Here is a 19,385-nt window from a genome sequence, read left to right as displayed (position 1 = left end):
CTATCATATTTAAGATTCTTGTAAAGAATTTATATTCTTTCTCTTTCCTTTGAAACCAAATAGCATCTTGACATTAAAAAAGGGAGAAGTTGACATTTAGAAAGAAAGGTCCTAGACAGCACTGTAGTACTCTGAGCTCCATAGAGGCAGCACTGGGGCAAGTGAGAGTCAGATGGGCACTGGACAACTCTGCCACACTGAGGAAAATAATTAAACATGGGCAAAGGAGATCCTAAGAAGCCCAGTGGCAAAATGTCATCACAGGCATTCTTTGTGCAAATATGCAGAGAAGAGCACAAGAAGAATCAACTAGATGCTCAGTGAACTCAGGGTTTTCTAAGGAGTGCTCAGAGAGAGGGAAGCCCAGGTGCTCAAAAGAAAGGAAAATGTGAAGACCTGCTGAAGGCAGACAAAGCTCGTTATAAAAGAGGAAATGAAAACTTATATCCCCACCTAGAGGGGAAACAAAAAAGAAGTTCAAGGATCCCAATGCACGTGGATCCCAAATGCTACTTTGGCCTCTTACTTGTTTTGTTCTAAGTACCACCCAAAAATCAAAGGAGAACATCCTGGCCTATCCATTGGTGATGCCGCAAAGAAGCTGGAGAGGTGTGGAACATTGCTGCCGCAGATGACACACATCCTTATGGAAAGAAGGCTGCTAGGCTGAAGGAAAAATATAAAAAGGCAATCGCTGCATACTGAGCCAAAGGAGAGCCTGACACAGCAAAAGAGGGTGTTGTCAAGGCTGAAAAAAGCAAGAAAAAGATAGAATACAAGAAGAGGAGGAGAAAGATGAAGAAGATGAAGATAAACAAGTTCCTCCTAGCAGTTTTTTTTTTTCTGGCCTATAAAGCATTTAATACTCCCTGCTTCCCATACACAACTCACTCCTTTTAAAGAAAAAATTGAAATGTAAGACTGTGTAATATTTGTTTTTAAACTGTACAGTGTCTTTTTTTTTTTTTTTTTATAGTCAACACACTACCAAATGTGTCTTCAGGTAGCCCTATCTTGGTGTATCTTCAATAGCCGTTAACCTTGCCTGGTCAATATGGGGGTTGTAAACTGGCATGGAAATTTAAAGCAGGTTCTTGTTGGTGTACAACACAAATTCGTTATATATGGCAATGGTAGCTGGTTCCTCTTCAGTTGTCTCTGACTCAGCTTATACAAAACAATTTTTGTTCTTGGGACACCTGAGTGGTTCAGTCAGTTAAGTGTCTGACCTCACCTCAGGTCATGATCTTGTGGTTCATGGGTTTGAGCCCTGCGTTGGATTCTGTGCTGACACCTCAGAGCCTGGAGCCTGCTTCAGATTCTGTCTCCTTTTCTCTCTGCCCTCCCCCGCTCATGCTCTCTCTCTCAAAAATAAATATGAAAAAATTGTTGTTGTATTAACTGAATACCACTCTGTAACTGCAAAAAAAAAAAAGTTGTAGCCGTTTTGTTGACATTCTGAATGCTTCTAATACAATTTTTTTAAGGGAGGGAGGGATGAAGGAAGGAAGGGAGGGAGGGGTGAAGGAAGGAAGAAAGGGAGGGAGGGAGGGAGGGAGAGAGGAAGGAAGGGAGGGAGGGAGGGAGAAAGATCCTGAAGAACAGCTTTTTAGGAACCCTGGATTTGCAAGTAATTATGGTCTCACCTCGGGCCAGTGTCTTGTCTTCTCTCAGTTCCATCTGTCTGCTCTCTAGAACTTCAGGGGTGGACTGGAAGGTCTGCATGGCCCCTTCTGCTTTGACATGCTGGAATTCCATTGGGACCATTTCACATATATAGGAACATCTGGTGCATGTTTCTCAGAAACAAAGAATGGCTGCCCCTTGCTAATAGTAGGGGGCTCCTTTTGAGTTTTCCAGAGTTCATTTATATGCAAGAATATTACTTCCTAGTATATTTGAACTAAACTAGAGAAAAGACTACAGTGTTGTGCTTGGTGTAATGTTTGCCTTGGCGTATTGTACATTCTTAGAGAGGACTGGTTCTCTAAAGAAAGGTGTAATTATGAGGATAATGATGAATGTGTCTCCCTCTCCCACCCTTAAGAGAAACTCCACACTTATAAAGCTAACTAAATTGGGGCATCTTGGTGGCTCAGTCAGTTAAGCATCCAACTTTGGCTCAGGTCATGATCTTACAGTTCATGAGTTCAAGCCCTGTGTTGGTCTCTGCACTGACAGTGCGAAGCCTGCTTGGGATTCTCTCTCTGGCCCTCCCCTGCTCGTGCTCATGCATGCTCTCTCTAATAAATAAATAAACTTTTTAAAAATAATTTAAAAAAATAAAGCTAAATTAATTACTCACATTACCAAAGATGTCTTTATTTTACCAACAAGTTTACTAAAGATTTCCTTTAACATGAGCAGTGTAGAAAAGAAGGGCTCAACCTGTTCTCCAATCTAAACAACCCCACATCCTTGAGACTTTCTTCATATGAACTACTTTCCATCTACAAGACCATGGAAGTTGTTTTTTCCTGAACCCCAGTCACTTGTCATTGTAAGTTGTAAGTGTGGAAAACAACACAGAGCACAGTACTCTTGAAACTGATCAATACAAAGGAAGCTTAGGAAAGGAATACATCTTGGAGCTGAAGGTTGTGTTGTTAATGTATCCTTCAGGTTACAGGAAATGCAGGGGTGAAAATAAAGAATCCCTACTTTGCACAAAGATGCACAAGACACAATGTCTTTGTAAGGTGCATCACGATATTGTAATTATCAGACACAAATATGCATATAGCCCTTGCCAAAAATGGTATGAGGATGCAAAAGAGACTATAAATTCTGCAACATGTATACCTTTGGACATTGGCCTATGGACATTTGCAATATAATTTGTGCTTAGCAAGGACACAAAAACCTTAAAATAAGATAGCATCTCCCTAATTCTCTAAGTATATGAATAGCCCTATCAACTACCATATTTACAACAAAAGAGAAAAATAAACCAAAAGTTTTTAAAGTTAAAGTGTCCATCTATGTAGCATTACCTAGAAATGTTTTTCTCATCTAAATGAGATTAATAATATTTGACCTTATAGAATTGTTGTGATTAGAGTTTTAATACATATAAATACAAATACACAGCACTGTCTTAGCTCAAGCTGCCATAACAAAATACAATAGTCTAGGTGGCTTATAAGCAACAGAAATTTATTTCTCACAGTTTTGGAGGCTGGGAAGTCCAAAATCAAGGCACCAGCAGATTCACTGTGTCGCAAGAGCCTGCTTTCTAGTTCAGACACCTATCTTCTCCCAGTCCTCACATAGCAGAAGGGGCAAGGGAGATCTCTGAGGTCTAGTTTATTTTTTTTTAATTTGTTAACTGTTAATTTATTTTTAAGAGAGAGATAGAGTGTGAGCAGGAGAGAGGCAGACAGAGGGAGACATAGAATCCAAAGCAGGTTCCAGGCTCTGAGCTGTCAGCAAAGAGCCTGATGCGAGCCTTGAACCGAAAAGCCACGAAATCATGACGTGAGCCAAAGTCAGACGTTTAACCACCTGAACCACCCAGGCACCCCTGTGAGAGGTCTTTAAAAAGGTCATTAATTTTATTATTGTAGAGCCCTCATGACCTAATCATCTCCAAAGGCCCCACCTCCAAATACCGTCATATTAGGGATTAGGTTTCAATATATGAATTCTGGGAAGACATTAACATTTAGTCTATAGCAAATCATTAACACAGCCTAATATGTAGAAAGTGCTCAATAAATGTCAGATACTACTATTATGATGGGGCCACATGAAAGATTTGGGATATGTTTTAGAGGATTAAGCCAACAGAATTTGCTGACAGATTGGACAGGAAAGGAAGTAAGTAGAGAAACCAAGGACAATTCCAAGATTTGTGGTACGAACAACCAGGAGGATAGTGTAATACAGGGAAAAGTGGGTTTGAGGAAGGAAATCAAGACTCTACTACAGTCATGTCAGGCTTGGTCTGAGTTATCTGTAAGGCGTCCATGTAGAAATGTCAAGGAGACAGTTGGGAATACACATCTGTAGCCTCACTGCTCAACACTACTCAACATAAGATCTCAAGACCAGCAGCCTCAGCATCACCCGGGAACTTGCTGGAAATGCAGAATCTTAATCTCCACCTCTGTCCATTGGAATCAGAGTGTGCATTTTAACAAGATCCCCAAGTGATCCATATGCACAATAAAGACTGAGGAGCGCTAAGCTAGAGCTCTCGAAAAAAAGAGGCCAGATGTAGCAGCAAGTAAACAGAGTCTAAAGTTAAGGCCTGGAAAAGCTCCCCTGGAAGAGCGTGTAAGGGAGACCAGGTGGCCCAGGTTAGAGCCATGGGACTCTCCCACATTCAGAGGTCTGGTAGAGGTGAATGGAACCCCACAGAGAAAGAAGAGGAACAGCCAGGGAGGCAAGAGAAAACCAGGAGAGTGAAGGGTCCCAAAAAGCCAGACAACAAAATGTTTCAAGAAGATGTCCACTGTGTTGAAAGCTGCTGATAGGTCAGTAAGATAAGAACAGAGAAGAGACCATTAGACTTGGCAATAAGGAGGTCACTAATAACTTGACAAAATCAGCCTCAGAGGATAGAGAGGACAGAAGCTCATGTGTAGACAGTGGGGAAGAGAAAGTGAGGCAGTGATCAAGGCAGTTCTTACAGGGAGTTTTGCTGAGAACATAAAGAAATGGGGTAGTAGCTGAGATACTTAGGTAGGAGATAGTAGAGCATGCCTGAATGCCATCAGGAATGTTGCAGTTGAGACAGACAGACAGGGAGACAGAGACAGAGAGAGACAGAGAATCTGACAATGCAGAAAAAAGAATGACCAGTTGCTGGAGTGGTGGTTTTGAGAAGGTACAAGGAAATGGGGCCCAGATCCAGAGAAAGGATGGTCCCTGATAAAAGCAGGACCACTCAACTCATTGCTTCTGTCTTTCAATAAAATTGGAGACATCTGGCAAGATGGGTGGGAGTGGGAGGAAAGGAGTTTTGTTGTTGTTGTTTTTAAAGAGGAGTGAAATACTCATTTTGTCTCAGGATTGCCACGTAGTACAGAGTACTTTTTTGAGATTTTTGGCCAGGCATTGAAGAAAACCCACACTTGCCCATAACATGCTTCATTTTCCCCCAAAATGTCCTGTTCTAATGCGTAAGCATGAATTATGAGAAAGTGCATCTTCTCCATCAATCCTTATTTTTCCTGTGGCAGTTTATTATATTAAATATCACCATCAGCAGAGCAAGGCTAGACAAGGAAGTCATCTGGAAGCCACAGGAAGATAGTGATATGGAAGGACAGAAGCCTTCTGTCCCCTCCATGAGATGCATGGCTGGGGTAATTCAGGAATTAATGTCATGAAAACACAAGATGCCTCAAGAAAGGAAGTTTTCCTTCTCTTCTCACAATGCACAAGAACTGCTAGGAGATCTCTCATGAGACTAACACTTTCATAAACAACACCAGATACTGTTAATTGCCTTTAACTGAGTTTTGAACAAGCCCAAAATCAATAATGCCTCCTTGGTTACCTTCCTTCCTCCGAGCTCTTTGAATAGTCCCATAATTCTTTGCAGGATTCTCTAATCCAGCTACATGAAGCCCATTTCTGTGATCCAAAAATAAAACATCTAAAGCCTCCCTCTCCCCTGAGCTCACTGTTCTCTCACAGCACACATTCCACATGCTCAGGGCCTCGGCACAGTGTAGATTGCCATTGCATGGCCTACAGCCACTTCCATCTACTTGGAAGCCCACAGCTCCCAACTAGACAGACTTCCCATCAGCCCCCTTGGGGCTATCCTCCACCACTCTCTTGGTCATTCCCCTCACTCATGAATGACTTCACATCTTCCCCTGCATCACTACCCCTTCTGATTCCTGTTGACTTCAACATTCACTCCCATGCAGTGATACAACCAACACCCAGCCTCATCTTGGCCTCTCATGTTAGCCATGTCTTCTTCTACCCTAGCCTCTGTCATCCACTCCCATGGCTATATACCCTAGATCTTGCTGCTGCCAATAAGATCACCACCTCCAACATCCGGATTTCACATCCTTCTCCTTGACCATCCCCTTCCAGCCCATCTACTCTGATTCTCCAATGTCTCTGAGAACTTCTACTCATGTTTTCACTATCTATCCTCAAACTCCACTCTTCACATCCTTCCTTAGGTAGCTTACATTAATTAGTTCCACTGGGTAACAGTCTCCTTGCAGAGTACCTCAGATTCCTCTGTTCCTTTCTGCTCCACTGTTCTCACCTCAAAAAGCCCCACCTTTAGTCAAATGCTACAAGGCCTTGCTTCCAGTGTACATCTGAGTAGTTTACCTTTCCACACAGCTGTGCAAACTAGACTTATTTCAAAACTCTCTTCACACCTTTCAAATGATTTCTAAACATTACCAAATTGTCTGTCCTTCTTGGTATAGACACTTCAAGAGGATTGTTTCCTACTCTCTCATGTCTCCTCAAATCCACACATCAGCCTCTTCTCTCCTTGCAAGAGTGTAGTCTTCTCATTCACAGAGGCATGCCCACCACCTGGAACAGTAGCTGGACATAAAGGGTGCTCAAAAAACGCTTGTTGATCGACTAATTGATACTCATATTAAAACCATAATAAATTTACCTACCACTGGGATAAATTATTCATTGTTGCCAATAAACTTCAATCACATTAAACATTTTTATTGCTATAAAATGCACATAGTGTAAAATTTACCATCTTAACCATTTTGAAGTGTACCATCCATTCATAATATTATATAACCATCACCAGCATCCATATCTAGAACTCTTCATCTTGTAAAGCTAGAACTCTATACCCATTAAACATTAAGCCATTAAAAAATTTCCCCCACCCCAGACCCTGGCTACCACCATGTTACTTTCTGTCACTATGGTTTTGACTACTCTAAGCACCTCATATAAGTGAAATCATACAGTATTTGTCTCCCTGTGACTGGCTTATTTCATTTAGTGAACCTCAAGTTTCATCCTTGTTGTAGTATATGTCAGAATTTCCTTCCCATTGTATATATATGCCATGTTTTCCTTGTCCATTCATTCACTGATGGCCCCTTGTTTCTGTTTTAGCTATTGTGAAAATGCTGCTATGTACATGGGTATACAAATATCTCTGAGTCCCTATATCAATCAAATCTAAATATATTTTCTTGAATGTTTATGTAACTCTCCTTTCCCTTCTGCCCAAAAATTAACAGAAGGGATGATCTGAGCCAAACATCTATTTTAAAGAAATATTTACTGACTTAAATTTATAAAGATCAGTACTTGGAGTAAGCACATAAAAAAAATTGGATCAATATTATAGCTGTTTTCCTCTTTTCCTCCCTCACTTCCTAAGAGAGTATCTCCTCATAATATAAACCAAAAAGTCCTCCAGGGAATAGCTCCAGAAGCAGCCTGGGTAGGAGGGAAGGATGAGATACCTCAGGCTCCTGACTTCGTCCCCTTCAGCCTTTCCATATTACCTTCCTCTTAGGAAACTCCCCCTACATCTCCCCATATGGCTCCTCCCATCCCCATTATGCTTCTGCTCCCCCTTTGAGACTAAGGAAATATCCCTTCCCCTGTTTATTAGAATGGCAGAAACTTGCAGACATTTAAAAGACAAAAAACAACCAAAAAAGATACTATGGCATTCAAGCACATGAAAAGATGCTCAGAGTCACTGACATTAGGGAAATGCAAATTAACACCACAGTGAGATACTACCCACACCTATCATAATAGCTAGAATTAAAAAAAAAAAAAACTAGCAATACCAAGTTTAGAGTAACTACAACTCTCATACATTGCTGGGGGGGGATGCAAAACAGGGTACGTTTTGGAAACAGTTTGGCAGTTTCTTATAAAGTTAAGAATACACTTACCATACCACGATGCAACCCCACTCCTAGGTTTTTATTTACCCAAAAGAATGTAAATACACAAAAGTCCATAAGCCAATATGTACAGTGGCTTTATTCACAATCATCAAAACTGGAGACAACTCACTTGTCCTTTAATGGGTGAATAGCTAAACAAATTGGTATAGTCGTCCAAAGGAATATTACATAGCAATCAAAAGAAATAAACTGTTAATATTTGTAACAACATGGATTAATCTCAAAAAGACTATACAAAGCAAAAGAAGTCAGACACAAAAGACTACACTGCATGATCCCATTTATAGGATATTCTGGAAAAAGCAAAACCAGATGGGTGATTGTCAAGGGCTGTGGGTGGATGGGGGAGATTTACTACAAAGGGGCACATGGGAACTTTATTCTATCTTGATTGTGGTGGTAGTTACATAATGTATATATTTGTCAAAATTCACAGAATACATCTAAGAATAGTGAATTGTACTATATGTTTATTATAGCTCAATAAGCTTGACTTTAAAAAGCACAAGCAAATAAATTAAAAAGTTACCTTCTGGCGGAAATGGTGGGGGAAAGGGAGAGAGGCAAACCATGAGAGACTCTTGAATGCTGACAAAAACTGAGGACTGATGGATGTGGGGGGGTGGGGGGATGGGCATGGAGGAGGGCACTTTGGGGATGAGCACTGAGTGTTATGTAGAAACTAATTTGACAATAAACTATTTTAAAAAAAAAAAAAGTTACCTTCTTTTGCATAATACAGGGGACACAGTAGTAAATTATATAAATTCTATCAGCAACACAAACAGCATCAGAACAAATCATTTTTACAGAACTGGTTTCTGATCCTACAGAAGCAGCACCTTAGCCTTGAAAGAGCCCATATTGATATAGTACCTTGCCTCGTACACTTGTCAGGGTACCATCTAGGAGTTGGGTGGTCATTCATCTCAGCCCCTCCTTAAATAGGGCAAAAGGACCTCACTCCAAATCCACAACCACCTGGGCCCTCAGATTGGCAGAAACAAGATGACTCATCCTGAAAGAGAGTCTCCCCACACCCCTCCCTCATCCACATACCTCAGCGAGACTGGAAATCTTCTTTGTCAAACTCTAATTCTGAAAGACTATTTTGGCAGGTAAAAGGTAATGGAGAACCTCAAATAGGACAGACACCAAGATAGTTATAGATCAGCATGTGGACTTGCTCTGTAAATAGAAGCTAGTTTCTTGGCTCTGCTCATTTCCCAACAGACTTGTGCTTTCTGGGGATGCACCCATCCATCCATAAAATCCTGATGAACCCAATTCAGCAACAGAAGCAAGGATCCTTTGCATAACTAAATCTAGATATCTGCTTTATAACATTGTCTACTTAATTAAGCATTGCTTCCTGGGTGTCCCAGTTGCAGAATCTATGGATTTTTATCCTATTATCATAAATTAATTTAATAGATTTGTCCTTTAACAATACTCTCTAGCTATTTTCATTTTGTGTTTGAAGTTAACTAATGTTTAACATCATGGTTACAATGAAAGGCTCCACTCTTAATAAAACAGCAAAGAGTATAAAACAGGAGACATTTTTAATTATGGAAAAATTTGAAAATATGCAAAATTAGAGAGCATATATAATGAACCCCAAGTACTATCACCTTGCTTCAGAGTAGATTACAATTTTCCTGAGAGTGTCTGGGTCATGGCTCTTGTTCCAATGTGATTATTATTAGCACCTCTGTTCACTCTAAAAAGTGCCAGTTTAGATAACAGATTATACCCAACCTCAACAGTTAGCAACTTGTAGCCCATCTCAATCCACTCATCCCCCAATAAAAAAGATTATTTTGAAATAAATCATAGACATTGTATCATTTCATCCATAAACATAATAAATTTTGAAAAGCAGATTTTAATTCTTTGACACCCTTATTTCTGATAAGATCTTCAGTATAACAAGTACAGGCTTCAAAGCTGGCAACGGTTTTCATGGCCTGTAACTTTAACAGGTAAGATATATAAAGCAGGAGCCCCCCAGCTGTGTTCTGTCGCAATGATCATCACTAGGGCTGAAAAATGAAGTAATGACCTCCAAATTCAGTGGAAACATAGAGGCAACTGAAATTTCTTGTGCATCATAACTTCAGATTTACGTTCTGAACAAAGAAACTTTGGCGCCCACAAATCCTTCCTTCTCAACCAGGTTATTTAAAAAAAAAAAAAAAAAGCCAGCAGCCCTTTTCCCTCCAGCATGCCCACTGTTAGTGAGTTCACTAACTTTCTGTGTTAGTTCTTCACTTCCTGCATCTAAATTGAGTACTGGCAACTCTGACAAATGATCTTCCCTAGTGCCTGGGCAATAACTACAGTAAGGTTCCCTAGAGAAGCTTCTGTCTTCTCTTAACCCTCATCCCCACCACCCCAGCTTTTTTAGACTATTAGCCAAACTCTTCTAATTTGCCACTTGCCTTCTTCTGAATAGTAACAACTGAGCTTATTAGAACTGTAGACAAGTTAAGAGTCATTCATCTTAGAGTAGGATAGAAGAATGTTTCCATATTTCTGCACTATTCTAGATGTGAGAAGATACTGGAATTGAGTCGGTACATACTGCACACATTTGAAGCCTTTTCATAACAAAGAAGAGCAAACTTCACTAGAGTTTGAATTTAAATCATGGCCATGTCACTAGTTTATTTTATTGCTACCATGCATGGCTTGATTGAAAACTAATGACCTTGGCTTCTAATTCAAGAGGACAGGTCTAATCCCACCTATCCCTATGTTCCTCTCTCTCCCAAGTCTCCATTAAATTGATCATAAGGGAATAAAAATGCACAACCCTACAATGATGAAGTAAAAGCAGGTGGTTTTCAGAGGCGAGATTTCAACAACTTTCTGGAGGACAAAAAGCAGATGGAAAACTGATGACTAATGTTTGAAGAAGAAGCTTCAGCCCAAACTTCAAGCAGAGGCTGCTGGAGCCAAGGAAGCAGATGATCTGTGGCAGAGCCTTGAAGGTATCCCAGACTCTGATATGGCAGGCATGATAACAAGCAGGAAGAAAGAAGAGACTGAATACAGGGGCACCAATTGTATGTCTCTGTGGAGCAGTGGGTCCCCCAACCCCTTCTCCTGTTTCCATTCACAGTTACCCCAGCCAGGTGCTCTGCTATAGTTATCTTCATTTCTCAAAATAGTATGTGTACACTGTTGTTTCTCAATTTATCAACTTGATCACTGGAAGGGTCTTAGAGAAACTGCACCCTTCAGGGGATGACCCAGAGTAGCTGTAGTAGTGATGGTGCCCCCAGGAGTCACCCTGTGAGCATTTGCCCAAAGGCTGGGATAACCCCTGAAAAGGATATGAAACCCTAGCATATTACTTATTGTGCAGTGAACAATATCAACCCAGTTAATGAACAGTTTAAAAGGTTTCAGCTTTTAGAATTACCATAATTATAGTAGACAAAAATCATAGACACCAACTATGACCATGGAACAGAATGAATATTTTATCTACTTTGATAATGCAAAAGTAAAGGGAAGCTAGAGGAAAGGAGGAAGCAGGGCAAGGAGAGGCAGTGGTAATAGCCTTATTTTATACACAGTAGAGAGTCAAGTGACCCAGTCAATAGTCCATGGAATGAGAAATCTGGTTTTAATAAATGCATTGTCTGGAGCAGCAGGGAGGAGCAGAGAAAGGTAGTGAGGAGATGTAGGCATGCTGTAAATGAATTACATCCTTGACTTTCATGGCAGAAGGTCACTGAATGATGATCGAAGTTGATAAATTCAGAAACAGCAGTGTATGCATATTATTTTGAGATACAGAGGGAGCTATGGCAGAATGGGAAACACAGCTAAAAGCAGTTTGCCTGTGTGTGGATAAGGATTTAGGGTGGGGCAGGAATTGTTGCTTTCTATTAGAAGCCATTCAGTCCTATCTGATTAACTGTGCATATGCATTGCCTTAAAAACAGTAAAAAGCAGGGGGACAGGAGAAGAAGAAAGAAAAATAATGGTATGACTTATGGAAATGCAAGAAAGGAAGTCTCATGTGCAACAACACAAATGAGCATGGAATGGGTTAAGCTGGATACTGCATAACTATGGTAACAGATGTAGCTAATTTGGGACACAAATGAGGGTGTTGGAAAGATCTAAGAGAAATGTGGTGCTAGGAGGGAAGAAGAATAAATTCTAAATAAAGGAATGTTGAAATAATCAGCGACGCTCCGCCATCTGACACAGTAGAGGAGCACAGAACTGTACATGCCCTCACTTTTCAAGTATCTTTCCACCACAAATTTCTAAAAGCGAAAGTCAAGAGATTCTTATATGGACTCCATGCTGAGCAAAGAAAGCAAACATAATTAAATTCATACTCAATAAGATAATATGGGCTGAAAATCATATCCCTTGTTAAGTGAAATTCTGTCTTCATAAAGTCCCCCTGCATTTCAAAATTTAAAAATTTCACTCGCTCTTCCAGAAAAACAATTTATGAATGACATTCAAATGCACATATATTGACTTTCCCTTCAATACATGATTTGCAATGGAGTATATGCAGTTAATAACCCTTTCAAAATTCAACAGAAAATAACCAAAGGAAAAGAAAAATAGGCAGAAATCTGCATCATTTCTGGAAGGCTGCCATCCATGTGGCAGAATCTGTGAAGAATCAGCATCTTTGCAATATTAACTCTTCCCATCCAGAAACATGACATTCAATTTCTGAAATAGTGGTGGCTCATATGTTCTGTGAAAATGTCCACTTCATCAAGATTTTCACATATGTTAGAATATAATAATGCATAGTGTTATGATTTCAAATCTTTTCTGCTTTGTTCCATATATTGTTTCTAGTATTATTAATTGCTTTTATCTTAATCAGGCTTGCTAGAAGTTTGTCTATTTGGTTGGCTTTCTAAAAGAAGCAACTTGCTAGACACAAAGTGGAGGGAGGGCATATAAGGCAGAGGAAAGAGCCTGAGAAAGGTGTGGAAGCTGGTTGGGAAGCTGTGGAGGGGGAGGCATGTCCAGAAAGATACTTGGTCAGCCTACCTAGGAGATGGAGTATAAAGGAAGATGATGTAAAGCAGTAGAAATAAGTAAGGAGTTTGGGCTTTATCCTGAGAGTAATGCTGAGATTTGATTTCTGTTTCAGAAAGATCACTGTGGATTGATGGAGTTCAAGTTCGATGTAGGTAAGAGAAATGGAAGGCTCTGGAGTAATCCAAAGTTCTAGCCAGGAGCAGTGTGGCTGATAAAACACAAACCAAAGCAAACTAGCCCAGGCAAGATGGAAGGCAACCTCATCAACATATGGACCCAAATCTAGCTGGGCCTCATGGAAGTTGCTAGAACTGGATTTATTGTGGCCACCTCAGTAAAACCAAGTGGCTTCTTCTCTAAATTGGCAAGGGAAGTAGGGGGATGACCTATCACTATCATTGCCCTCATGTCTGTTTTGTTTTTTTTTGTTTTGTTTTGTTTTGGGTTTGGCTTCTCTTTCTCTCTTTTTTTGGGGGGCGGGGGGTCTCCTCACCTTGACTCCCTCCCCTATTTTGCCTAATATGGCCACCAGCCCTGAGTCCCAAGACCACTCCTGGTCCAATCAGCTGCCTGTGTTGGGGGGTGTATGTGAGATAGAGTGTGCCAAATGGTCCTCAGAGCTGTCACTCATAGAAGCTAGAGGCATTTGCTACTTGGCTCAGTAAGTTTTTTCATCCACTTGAAGGCTTGGTTCAAGGAAGGCCATTCCAAATATCATATGGAGCACTGACATTTGTTCCCTGGCAACCACACCCCAAATTCCCTAGCCTCCAAGTCCTACCCAGGTTGCTTGTGGGGTGAGATCCTGTGTCAAACCAAGTACATTAGAGATATTTACTGCTGGGCCAAAGGACATTTATTTATGTACTTATTTATCTTCCTTTTCAGTTGTACCTGTAGGGTGATTAGAACTGATGTGGTTTGAAGCTATGTTAAAGCCCCACTTTATTGGAGACTCTCTCAGCACAAATCAAAACTGGGAGGCCAGATACTCCATAGCCCACCAGGCATGGTGCGTTGAGCCTGAGTATTATTCTAGGATTCAGCTGGGAGAACATTCCCTTTTCTGGGAAGTGTCCCTTATTGAATCATGGGCTGGTTGACATTGGCTGGCACCATCTCTACCATATCTTCTGGAGAGTCCTTGAAGAATCTGGGCCCATTGTTTGTTATCTCCCTCTTTTCTACAACTAAAATAGATCTGTCTTCCTTTGCCTGGCATCTCCTGGTTTTAGCACTAAATGTCCCACATCCTAGGAAAGTCATCAGGCCCTAAGTAACACTGCATCAAATATAACCTGGGTGAGGGGCATCTGGGTGGCTCAGTCGGTTAAGCATCTAACTTCGGCTCAGGTCATGATCTCCCGGTTCGTGGGTTCAACCCCTGCATCGGGCTCTATGCTGACGGCTAGGTCAAAGCCTGGAGACTGTCTTCAGATTCTGTGTACCCCTCTCTCTGACCCTCCCCTGCTCATACTGTGTCTCTCTCTCTCAAAAATGAATAAAACATTTTTAAAAGTTTTAAATATATATATATATAACCTGTGTATAATATAAATGCATATGTCTATGATATATATACATCAAAAGGAGAGGTATAAAAAACACAATTATAGTGGGAGACTGACATATTTCTTGTAGTCTCTGACAGATCACTTAGGTACAAGGAAAAATAAAAATAGATTCGAATATAATCGATAAACTTGTTTCAATCTGTACAGTCCAACATTGTAGTGCACAGAGAATAGACTTTCTTTTCACCTCACATCAATTATCATGGGAGATAGGCCTGGATGAATCAATGCTGGAAGCTTGCCATTCCATAGGTGCACTTTGAGTTCGTGGACTTTGTTGTTGTTGTTGAAAACAGAGGCAGTTTTTGGTATTACTGTCTTAAAATTCTTTCAGGCTAAAACTGGCAGTCAAGGTAGAGAGAGTCAAATATTGGGGCTGCAATCTCTCTTCTAGAGAGTCAAAATTCTATTCCAAGAATCTTGGGTGTGTCCTTGCACATGGTGCAAAATGTTTAAACTAAACAGTTATCTCTTTTGAAGAGAGAAATTTCTCATGGAGCCACGGTTGACCTAAGTCACTTATTAAAGTGTAACTTAGATACCTACACTCATAAAGACCAGTTAAACACATAGGCATTAATAGCTAGTTATATAACAAAAATACCAAAACCAATTTACAAGCATATGTAATTATCAAACTTTAAAATGTCAAATTAATAAACTTAATTTTCTGCAACAGATAATATTGTTTTGCTAAAATTAAAACACCATTTTGGGCTTAACAACAGAAAGATATAGTCTCAGGCCCAGTTACTACATGTTACCACTATCTCAATTCTGGCTTCAACAACACTAACGTAGACAACTCCTAAAACATGTGTGCAAAACAATATTAATAACCTCAAAAATGTGTTTGCTACTTAAAGATAATCAGGTATCATAATTTAAAATTCTGCTAAAAACCATCCTGAAGTGCCTACACAAATGGATGCCATTTCATACTAATAAAGATAATAATAATCGCTTACATTTATTGAACTTTACTAAAGACTTTACCAGTCTTTCACACATAATAGCTCTAATCCTTGCAATGGCACTATGGAATCAATACCACATATTTATCTCCATATTATCAAAAGAAGAAACTGAGGAACAGAGAAGTTGAGTGACTTGCCCAGGTTTCACAGCTAGTAAGTAGAAAAGTGAATTAGAAGTCAGTCGGGCTCCACTCAATCAGTACACCAAATTACCTGTCTCATTGCTTTGGACATAAGATAGTTATCAGAGGTTACTAAACCTGCATTGCATGGAGATCTAATCCAATTATTGCTGAAACCAGCAACAACTCTGTCATTGTGTTTCACTACAATACCTGCTGCTAATAAATGGCTGTAGCCTAGTCCATAAGAAAGCGCAACTAGCATGAGAGCATCATTCCTTGCCAGGAGTTATTCCTTTGAGTTTGACTAGCCTGTGCCCTGTGTGGGCTCACCCTTCTCTCCATGTGTCTCTAACTAAACTACTCTCTGCCTCAGGACCTGAGCCACTAGGCCTCCCCCTGGCTCTCATGGGAAGATGCAGAGGCAAACCCAGGCCCCACCATAGGTTTGGGGTTGCCATCAAGATAATCCAGAACACGTTTTTATTATTAAGATTATCACTGACGTAAAACTGCTAATTTTAGAAAAGACACAGATCCTTCAAAATGGATATATTCTCAGAACCTCAGGGGTCTGAGAGCCCCATGGAGGGATATGAGCACACACTGAGGAATACTATAAAAACAGCGGTATGAAACCCTCCTTGTGTCTGACAAGGACATGATTGAAGACATCATTCCAAACACGGTGTCAACTTTTGCAAAAAGTTCCCTTCTGCTCTTAGGATCAAAGATTGTTGTGCTTGTTTTTATGTTGTTTTATGTTCTAGACACGTAACATTTTGTGTTTTGTGCTCTTTCTGCACAGCTCTCAGAACTGTTTGTAATTATACATTCCTATATATACAAGGTTTTCTGATGAATGTTGGTTCCTTGCATTCATCTGTAACTGCTGTCAGGGCAGAGACCATGTCTGTCCCTGCACCTTGCACAGAGCTTGGCGCATAGTAAGTCCTGAGTGTTTGTTAAGTGAACAAATGAGTGAATGAATCAATGAATAGATAAAACCTATGAACCACGGGTTGGTCAGTTTCCCCTTTTCCATGAAATGCTGGAAAGTTTAGAGCTGGATTTTTTTTCCCCGCAGAGCAAGTGTAGAGGATCTCACACTTATATTTCTGTATTAGCTTCATTCTTAATACCATGTTATAGCTCTATTCTTAGTCTTCTTTTTTCTTTCTCATTTACTTTTAAGTTAGCCTCCCTTGCTATGATTTATAAAGCCCTGTAAGTGGTCTTAAATTCCTTGTGATAAATATATTTATCAAAGTCTTTTATATATATTTAAAACCTTAACACTAAACTTTCTCCCAACATATTTGATCACCTGTAAGCTCTTAAGAATAGCTGTAATTTGCTAATTCCAGCATCATGCTAACATTTAAAGCAAATTCAACCCAAGCCTAGAAACCAGATGTGGTGCATCATTTCCGGCAGTGTTGTATATTTTGTATGTAACAAGAATGGTTTCCAATAAGGCTAGACAATTGGACAAGAAAGAACATATGGCTTTCCACAAAAATGTATGGATTTGGGATCAAAGAATGATTTACCTCTAGTGGTTCTCCAAAATATATTGAAATTATAATAATAAAAGTTTCACTATTAGGGGTGGGGAGATAGAGGGAGGCAGGGCCAGGCATGATCTTGGTCCTATGCATTGACAAAAGTCTGATCACTTTACAGAATGAAGGTAGAACACTATAAACCAAATACTAAACAGCCTAAACCCCTTTGTAAAATCTCTAGCATATGCTATTCATATGCTTGTGGCTGGAGTGACTTGCAAGTATGAAACTTCAGTTATCTACTCTGCTCTTACTCTTTTAAAGCACTTTCACTTCAAATGTTGACCAATTCTTTCTTTAAAATGAAATCCAATGTTTAAATCCCTTTAACAAGAACACCCCTCACTGTACAAGTTAAACATGCATCCCCTGTACCTCAACTAAACCCACACACTAGACATGATGGGAGGTGGGTCTGCCCTCTCAAGTCACTTGCTCCCGTTAGGGCATCAGACCAACCCCTCCTTGGAGCTTAGTCAGAAAGCACAAAATGTCCATTTAACAAACTGAGATTTGATATCTATTATTTATAAGGCTCATTTGAGTCAGTTGAACCTTAGAGACAAACTGCAAGAGGAAGAGTGGGTGTAAAGAAACAGATGGGTAATAATCATGTGTCACAGATAAATGACAATTTTTAAAAGAATCTGATAGGGTGTGGGCTGGGGCTTTTTTTTCCCCCTCCTTTCCTTCTGTCTCGCTCCCTCTCTCTCTCTCCTGGGGCTTTCTGTCTTTCTCTTTGGCAAGGGGTGGGGATTACAGAAGAAAAGGAAGGGGGAGAAAAAGCAAGACAATAGGCTAGACAGAGGGCCTGATCGGCATCCTAAAGCAGTCTGCCCCACCCCCGCCCCACCTGGTAGCTCAGTGGTCGCGATTTCAAAATTGACAGAGGTTCCCCACCCTCCCCACTCCACCCCCACCTCCTTACCCTCGCCTCCCGAGCTAGGCTGGCCTCCAACCCAGAGGCGGGAGGGGAAGCAGGAAAAAGAGAGGAGAGGAAAAGATGGAAGCTAAGAGAGGAACAGACTGGCAAGACCTCTTGGGGACAGTGGCCTTTATCCACCTCCAAAGTGGTGGAGCCGCACAGAATCCAAATCCGATAGGTCCCGCTCACGTGCCAGCTCCCCTGCTCCAAATGCAGGCGGCTGCCGACACCGCACCTGCTCGCCCCGCAGCTGCGGCACAGCGCCCCGCCTCGAGCCTCGGCTACGTCCGGGGCAGCGCGCCCAGCCAGCCGAACACCCTGCACGGCTCCCCGGGAGGGCGGCGGCTGAGCAGGAAGGGAGGGGCGGCCCCCCGAGAGGCAACGCTTGCCACGGCCAGCCCGGACCCGGCAAGAAAGCCCCACCTGTCAGGCGTGGCGCTCGGAGCGAGGGCATCCAACCATCACCATGCAGAGGCCAACGCCAGTTAGCCCCGCTTTCCAAAGAACCTCCAGCGTTACGCCGTCAACAGAAACCCTCAGGCATGAAACACACGGCCGCGGGGAAGGGCTGAATCACAGACACACACACTAGCAGACGCTCACCAGTCTGGACCAACCAGCTCGCGCACGGCGGAGGGATGCTGTAGGGGTCTCAAATTCTATTAAAAGAAACAAAACCAAGGAAAGGCACGGTGCCCATTCCCAAGTCGGGCTTACCTCCTGCACGGCATCTTATCCATCCATCCTTGGTCTTCCACTGTGGGTTGTTGTTTTGCTTTGTGGTTTGTTTTTTCTCTCTTGGGTGTCTGCTTAATAAATGCACCCAGCTAATCTGCAGAGCAATGTTTTCTTCCCATCCTGCAGCCCCACACTTGTCAGAGCTGCCTGGAATTCCACCAACAATGCAGCTTCTCCGCGTCAGTGGTAATTACAGACGACAGAGGCTGCTTCTCCTTGACAAAAGGCTTTCGTTCCCGCTCGTCCCTCACAGCACTGCCGTCAGAATTAAATCCATTTCCCGCACGAGGCTGGGAGGAAATGAGAGCTCTCTTGGCCGTGTGCGCTGACAAAAGGACGCTTGGCGGCGCCCACAGCGCCCCCTCTAGCGGGCAGCTGCCCGGCTGCCCCAGGGCCGCGATGCTGCAGTGCCCCCACCCGCAGCGCCCGCCGCCCGCGCTGCCGCAGTCCTGCCGCCCGGCCTCTGCCCACGTCCACTCCGGCACCACCAACTGCCTGCAAGAGCCAAGAGCTAATAGGATTTTTTTGTTACTAGGAAGAAAATCTGAAACG

At 41.6% G+C, this 19,385-nt stretch overlaps 1 pseudogene; it reads left to right on the top strand.

The window, feature by feature from the left end:
* Positions 1-216: 216 nt before the first annotated feature.
* LOC120236637 lies at positions 217-18,584 on the top strand (annotated as a pseudogene).
* Positions 18,585-19,385: the final 801 nt, after the last annotated feature.

Source organism: Hyaena hyaena, unplaced genomic scaffold, assembly GCF_003009895.1.
Source record: "Hyaena hyaena isolate Hyena2069 unplaced genomic scaffold, ASM300989v1 scaffold_158, whole genome shotgun sequence".
Lineage (NCBI taxonomy): Eukaryota > Metazoa > Chordata > Mammalia > Carnivora > Hyaenidae > Hyaena > Hyaena hyaena.
This window is presented reverse-complemented; position numbering and strand designations above follow the sequence as displayed.